Raw genomic sequence first — 6,612 nt, 5'->3', positions numbered from 1 at the left:
AGCCATGATTATGCCACTGCACTCCAGCCTGGACTGTCTCAAAAATAAATAAATAAATAAATAAGTAAATAAATAAAACGTCATTGATTGCTTCTAAGTGCCAGCAATTTGACCTATATTCACTCAGTTGTGCCTTACTCAGTTTTACATGGAGAAAACAGAGGTGTGGAGGGTTAGAGACTTGGTGGGGGTCACACAGCTGGTGGAGGCAGAGCAGGCACTCTCTCAGTGGTACTGGAATGGCAGGCCCATGAGATGGGGCTTCCCATCACTGGGATGGCCCCAGGGAAGGTGGTGTCCATCCTTTGACCCTGGGGAGCCCAGGCAGTCTGGAGAAAGCTGGGAGAAGCCTGACGGAGGGGAGGACAGCGGGGTAGGAGGGAGAGGAGAGTCCGGGAGGAGCCGGCATGACTCAGCAGGGCAGGATAAAGATCTTCCAGCCCAGGGAGAGGCAACCCCACTCCTCTGCCAGGGGAGACGGAGTCACGGAGCCCGCGGCATGGGCTGGCCAGGGCAATGGAACATCCTGGGAGAACGGCGGGGAAAGCTCCTGGCGGGCGAGGGAGGAGTGGAGCACCTGGGGGTATCCCTTCTGCCCTGCCCTCCACACACCCATCACCCAGACACCCTGGCAGATCAGGAGGCAGAGCCCAGCTAGGGCAGGAGAGGGACAGGCAGAAGGCCCTGTTCCTCTCAGCTTCTCTCTGGCTTCCCCGGGAAGCAGGAAGTATTGGGGGGAGTCCTTTGGGAAGCCTGAGCTGGGTCAGGTGTGGGTGGGGACCCAGGGCAGGGTAGGGCCATTGCTGAGGTCAGAAGAGGCCCTCTGCCTCCGGGTTTCCGCTGACATCACAGCCAGCTTAGGGTGAGGCAGGGCCTCTGGGCTCCTGCCTACTGGAGGGCAAGGGAAAGTGTGTGCATATACACATACACACACACACACACACACACCCTGCCTTTCCTTCCCCCTCCTGCCCTTGGGGCCCCAGTGGTGCCTGCACACGCACACTGGAGGGTGTGCACACGAGGCGGTGGAAAGGAAGGCCTCCTCCTGGGGACACCGAATCCCAGGGGATGTCCTGGGTGGGACCTCTGAACCTATCTAGGGCTCACTTTGCCGTCTTTAAAGGAAGCAAAGGGTAGCCCTTGCTCTTGTTCTGCTGTGGCGGTGGGGCGGGGACAGGGGTGATCATCTAACTTCCAGTTTAATGCTCATTCCGGGATTCCCAACTCCCTGCTAATGGAATCCAGAGTTCTAGCTGAGCCCTCTAGTGTGGGAAGGTGATGCAAAGTGCCTGGCTCAGCTGCACATTGCCAGTTCATGTAAGGGGTCAGTGGTGGGGAGGAAACCCAGGTCTCCCTGTGCTCCAGGCCAGGATTCTCCAGGCACTGGATGACTCTCTTTATACCCCAAGCAACATCTGAGTGACCTGAAGAGACCAGCTGTGCCAGGGGCATAGCCAGGGGCACTCAGCCAAGTCCTGCTATTGCTGAAGTCTGTTCCCAGCACCCAGACTCCTCTTTTCAAGATGTGCCTCTGGCCCCCTTCCTCAGGCTGGCACCTGCATGGTGGAGTTTAAAGAGCATGTTGCTGAAGTTGGATAGTACTGGGTTCCAGTCCTGGTTCTACCACTTCCAGGCTTGTGTGACCTCAGACAAGTGACTTTGTCTCATGAAGCCTCAGGTTCCTCATGTATAAATAGGGAAATGATAGCTCCTGTCTCGGAGTTACTGCAAAGGTGAAATAAACTAGGCCGGGCGCAGTGGCTCACGCCTGTAATCGCTGCACTTTGGAAGGCCGAGGTGGGTGGATCATGAGGTCAGGAGATCGAGACCATCCTGGCCAACACGGTGAAACCCCGTCCCTAGTAAAAATAAAAAAAAAAAAAAAAATTAGCCGGGCGTGGTGGCGGGCGCCTGTAGTTCCAGCTACTCCGGAGGCTGAGGCAGGAGAATGGCGTGAACCCGGGAGGCAGAGCTTGCAGTGAGCTGAGATCGCGCCACTGCACTCCAGCTTGGGCGACAGAGTGAGACTCTATCTCAAATAAATAAATAAATAAATAAATAAATAAATAAATAAATAAATAAAATAGCCCACGCAAAGCATTAGCACTGTGCCTGATGTGGGGAACAGCTGCGTGCACGTAAACTATTGTTAGTATTTCAGCAAAGTAAATGTTAGTAAGAAATACCAGCATCACAGTAGGCTGGAGGAGTCGCTGTAGCAGGCATCTGCCTCTCCTCCCAACACCCAGGTCAGCCTCCGCCCCTCCACCCACCCCCTAGGGCTCCTCTCTGTGTCTCCAGCACCAAAACTTAGGGAACGTTTGGTGAACAAATGAATGAATGAGTGTCCCTACTCACCTCTGTGGGTCTCTCCAACACAACTGTCAAGAGGGGACCAGCTAGAGACTCCCCTAGTTCAGGAACCTGGACACTCCCTGGGCCAGGGTCCCATCAGTGCTAACTGTGCAGCTGTGTGCAACATGGTGTTTTGGGTACCTGGAGAGCCTTCCTTGGGGATGTCACCATGTAGGGAGGAAGGGTGGGACCCTGGCCAGTCCCTGAACCTACACTGACTCACCCTCACCCCTTGGAGGGCAGCTCAGTCATCACCTGGTGCCAGCTCTGGCCCCCAGCCAGCCACATTTCTTGAGGGCCTGACCTGACACCCCCCTGTGGATGGTGAGGCCTGGAATCTTTAAAAGGCCAGAGAAGGCAGCAAGCCAGTGGCCCCTTATCAGCTCACAGACTACGCCCACCATCCTGTGGAGAGGAGGGCAGAGGTGGTCAGACCCCATCACACAGAGAGGTGACAGGCTTGTCCCAAGGTCACACTGGCCAATTGGAATGGAGGTTTCCTGACTCTCAGAGCAGCTCTGTGTCCGCTGCAGGGAATCCTGGACTGCACCTGGTGCTACCTTGGCACTTTGCCTGTGGTTGCCACTGCCCTTCTAGCTCAGTCCATCCACATTTCTGCCCCAAAGCTCTACCTCCTCCAGGAAGCTCTCCTCCCACCATCCTCCTTGCCCTAAATGTACCCACTGCCACCTATGGCTGATGTCAGACAGTTTAATGAGTGTCCCTAGACTGGAATTCTTTCCTTTTCTTTTGAGAGAGGGTCTTGCTTTGTTGCCCCAGGCAACAAAGACCATGTGTAGTGGTCATAGCTCACTGCAGCCTCAAACTCTTGGGCTCAAGCAATCCTCCAGCCTCAGCCACCTGATTAGCTGGGACTACAGGCACGCACCACCATGTCCGGCTAAGTTTTAAATTTTTGGTAGAGATGGGGGTCTCTATGTTGCCCAGGTTCGTCTCAAATTCCTCAAGCAATCCTCCTGCCTGGGCCTCCCAAAGTGCTGGGATTACAGATGTAAGCCCCAACTGTGAAATTCCTAAAGGCAGGGATGGGTTTTCCTTGCTCTCTCTCTGTCCTTAACAGGACCTGGCAGAGACTGAGAAAGTGCCTGCACAATGTGCCCCTGGAGCAGACGGAGCGCTTCTCTTTCCCATGCTTGTCTGGAGCTGGGGGGACTGGCGTCTCCTCTAAGCTCTGCCCTCCCACCAGCAACCCCAGATTGTCAGCACTGGAAGGGCTCCTAACAAGATTCTCTGAGAGTCACAGGGGAGCAGGAACTTTCCCGAGGTCCCCCAGCTGGAAATCAGAGGGCAGCCACCTGTGCTGCCCCATCCTACGGAAACCCTGGAGGGGCCACTCCTGCTCTTTCCTCTCTTCCTTCTTCCCCAAACCCCAGCAGCTACCCCCATTTAGGGACTTGGCAGGATAAAGGCACCGTCTTTATTCCAGCCCCCGACCCAACCCAACTGGCAGCTCCCAGCCTGCTGCCTTTGCCCAGGCATGGCAGAGGGGCACTGGCAGCTTGGAGATGGAGCTGCTTTTCCCTTTGGCAGTGCAGAAGGTGGGGGAGGGGAAGGGAGAGGCTTGGCCCCCACTAGGTGAGGGGAGAGGGCAGGGAGGCAAGTCCAGACAAGAGGCAGAGGGAGAACACAACTTTCCCAGCTCGTGGGGTCACTACATTAAGATTCAAAGACAAACTGGGGGCTGGGGGGCTGTGTGTAAAGTCAATTGTCCCTGTACCCACCTGGCCTGGGTCCCTGTTTCAGAGCTGCAGCCCTCAGTTCCTGCAAACCAGTGCTTTCTGGCGGCCCCAGGTGGATGTCTGCTGGGGGTGGTGTTGTCCACTCCCACCTTCTGCTTCAGTCTCTTCCTCTCCCCCATCCGCTGCTTCCCCCTCTTCCTCCCAGCTCCCTCCTCCCCTCTTTCCCACTCCCACCCATTTGCCTCTTTGTGTCTCCTCTTTCCTTCCCAGTCTTGTCCCTTCTCTGGTCTCACCCCTCTTCTCTTGCCCCCGCCTCTTTCTTCAGCACCCCTCCCCTCCGCTCCCCCCACACTGGGGCTGCTTTCTCCCTGACTCAGCAAGGTGCTTTATAAGGTGCTGAGGGGCTCAGTCAAATCCAAACCACATTGTGCAGACTCCACAAGGAGCGGCTGCGAGGTGGAGGGAGAGGCTGAAGCTGCTCCCCTTCTCCCTCCTTCTTGGCCCCCTCCCTCTGAAAGGGTAGGAGCTAGGGGGACCTCCTGGCTGGCCTCAGTGCCATGCACCCATGGGCATCTGCCTTCTTGACCTTGGCATGGGCATCAAGAAATCACTGGGCTCACCCACCAGGAATGTCACTGAAACTCCAGAGTCCTGGCTGGTGGGGGCAGGGAGGAGGTGCAGTGGTTGGGGGTAGGGGGTGGAGGGAGGCCCTAAGCACTTTTCACAAGGGTCCCTCCAGGCAGTTTTCATCAGTGCTGCTACTGAGGTCCCTCAAAGTCCCCTGCCCCCCAACCCAAGCCAGCTCTCCTTTCCCAGCTCTTTTTCTCCTTGTTTAGGAAAAAAAAGGAAGAAAGGAGAGAGAGGGGAAAAAAAAACCCAACAACAAAGTCTGTCCCACTCCAGTGAGGTAATTGAAAACAAACTTCTTCCCCACCCCCCCGCCCCCCCAGCTCAGTGCTCGCAGTACAGAGAAGGGAAGAGCTGCCCCGGGACCCAGCACTGGCCATGATCAGGATGCCTGCCCAGGCCACAGGCTGGAGGCGCTGGGGCTGGACTGGCAGAGTGCCCTCCCTTTCTTCCAGGGGCACCAGGAAGTAGTGGGGGACAAATCTTGGATGCCACTCCAGGCAGAGGCATCACCTTCCAGGTCTGGCCCACCACTGGCCTCTCCCACTTTGAAACAATAAATAAACAACAACAAAAGCAACTTATTACCCAGTGATTTAATTGGTGGTGTGGTTATAGGGCACCCAAGCCTTGGGGACCACATGACTGTCCCCCAGGAAAATCATGAAGCAGGGCAGTCCCCAGCCCTGGGTGAGAGCTGCCTTCACTGAGCATGTTCTCCCTGGCACCCTTGGAGAGGGAGGAGCAGACCCCCCTGGGAGGGTCCAGGCATACCCCCAGGTATCCTGCCCAGCAAGTCCCAACCCAGGCCTGCGGGAAGGAGGGGGAGCCCTCACTGCCAAGCCACCCCCACCTCACCACCGGAAAAACCAACAACCCGAAACCCCAAAGGAAGGAGATTGCCAGGCGTCTTCATGGGGAAGCATTTCACAAATGGGGACGCTCAGGCGGTCCATCGCCTTGAATCGGAGCATTCCCGCTGAGTCACCCAAGAAGCCTGTGGTGTTGAAACTGGTCCGGTGCCTCGTGCTGATTAATGAATTACAAATCCCCCACCCATGTGCATTCTCCCTGGTCACTGGAGGAAGAATGAAGAACCTTGTGAACTTGAGGGAAAAAGTCCCGCCAAGTGGCCTCTTCTCGCCTCTGGGCCGGGCAGTGGGCCTGTGGTGCCCTCTTCCTCCCCCGCAGGGGGCATTGTGAGCTGGTTAGTCACCTGCCCCAGCCCCAGCGCCTCGCTTAGCTCTAGCTTTTGGACATGGGACAAGCGGCGGGACAATAGGCAAGGGGGGCGGTCAGCCCAGACAAAGGGCAGCAGGAAAAACACCATCACTTGCTCCCAGGCCAGCTTGCTGGCATTTGGGAGAATGTGTCATTGCATTTACTCAAGGGGGAGGAGGAGGGAAGGTTAGAGATGAGGAGGCAGAGGTAGGGTGGGAGCAGGGACCCCGCACAGGCAGAGGTAGGGTGGGAGCTGGGACCCCGCACCGGGCAGGGGGCAGGGGGTGGTGTCCCCAGGCCAACGCCAGGGGAGAAGCCCACCCGAAGTCGGCGCTGTCCACCGGCTCCCGGGAGTCCTCAGACGGACTGATGGCCTCCCCGCCCCCTCCCCCAGGAGGCCCAGGGTGGTACCGCCACAGCCTCGCCTCACCTCACCCCCCCTCGGTGCTGTGGGAGGGAGAGGGAGCCCCAGAAGCCCTCCCTTCCCTCCTCCCCCCTCCTACCCCCACCCCGGGGAGGGCCGCTACAATTTGTGGTTACAGCTTTACACGTCAGAAAAAAAAAAAAAAGTTTGCAGAATGTCCCACACCGAAAAAAAAAAAAAAAAAAAACCCGAAACCGAGCGAAAAAAACCTGCGAGTGGGCCTGGCGGATGGGATTATTAAAGCTTCGCCGGAGCCGCGGCTCGCCCTCCCACTCCGCCAGC

The 6,612-nt window shown here is 57.0% G+C and overlaps 1 protein-coding gene and 1 long non-coding RNA gene across 2 annotated transcripts in view; one reads left to right on the top strand and one right to left on the bottom strand.

Annotated features, from left to right (window-relative positions):
* LOC105544463 overlaps nt 1-6,612 on the bottom strand; it is a 69,070-nt gene that overhangs the window by 7,055 nt on the left and 55,403 nt on the right. The gene's annotated exons all lie outside the window — the stretch shown is intronic.
* CLCF1 (cardiotrophin-like cytokine factor 1) overlaps nt 6,023-6,612 on the top strand; it is an 11,228-nt gene continuing 10,638 nt past the window's right edge. Inside the window, exon 1 of the mRNA XM_011986983.1 lies at nt 6,023-6,147. The gene's annotated coding sequence lies outside the window, so the exon portion shown is untranslated. The remainder of the gene's footprint in view (nt 6,148-6,612) is intronic.

This window comes from Mandrillus leucophaeus, unplaced genomic scaffold (assembly GCF_000951045.1).
Source record: "Mandrillus leucophaeus isolate KB7577 unplaced genomic scaffold, Mleu.le_1.0 Scaffold30, whole genome shotgun sequence".
Taxonomy (NCBI): Eukaryota; Metazoa; Chordata; class Mammalia; order Primates; family Cercopithecidae; genus Mandrillus; species Mandrillus leucophaeus.
This window is presented reverse-complemented; position numbering and strand designations above follow the sequence as displayed.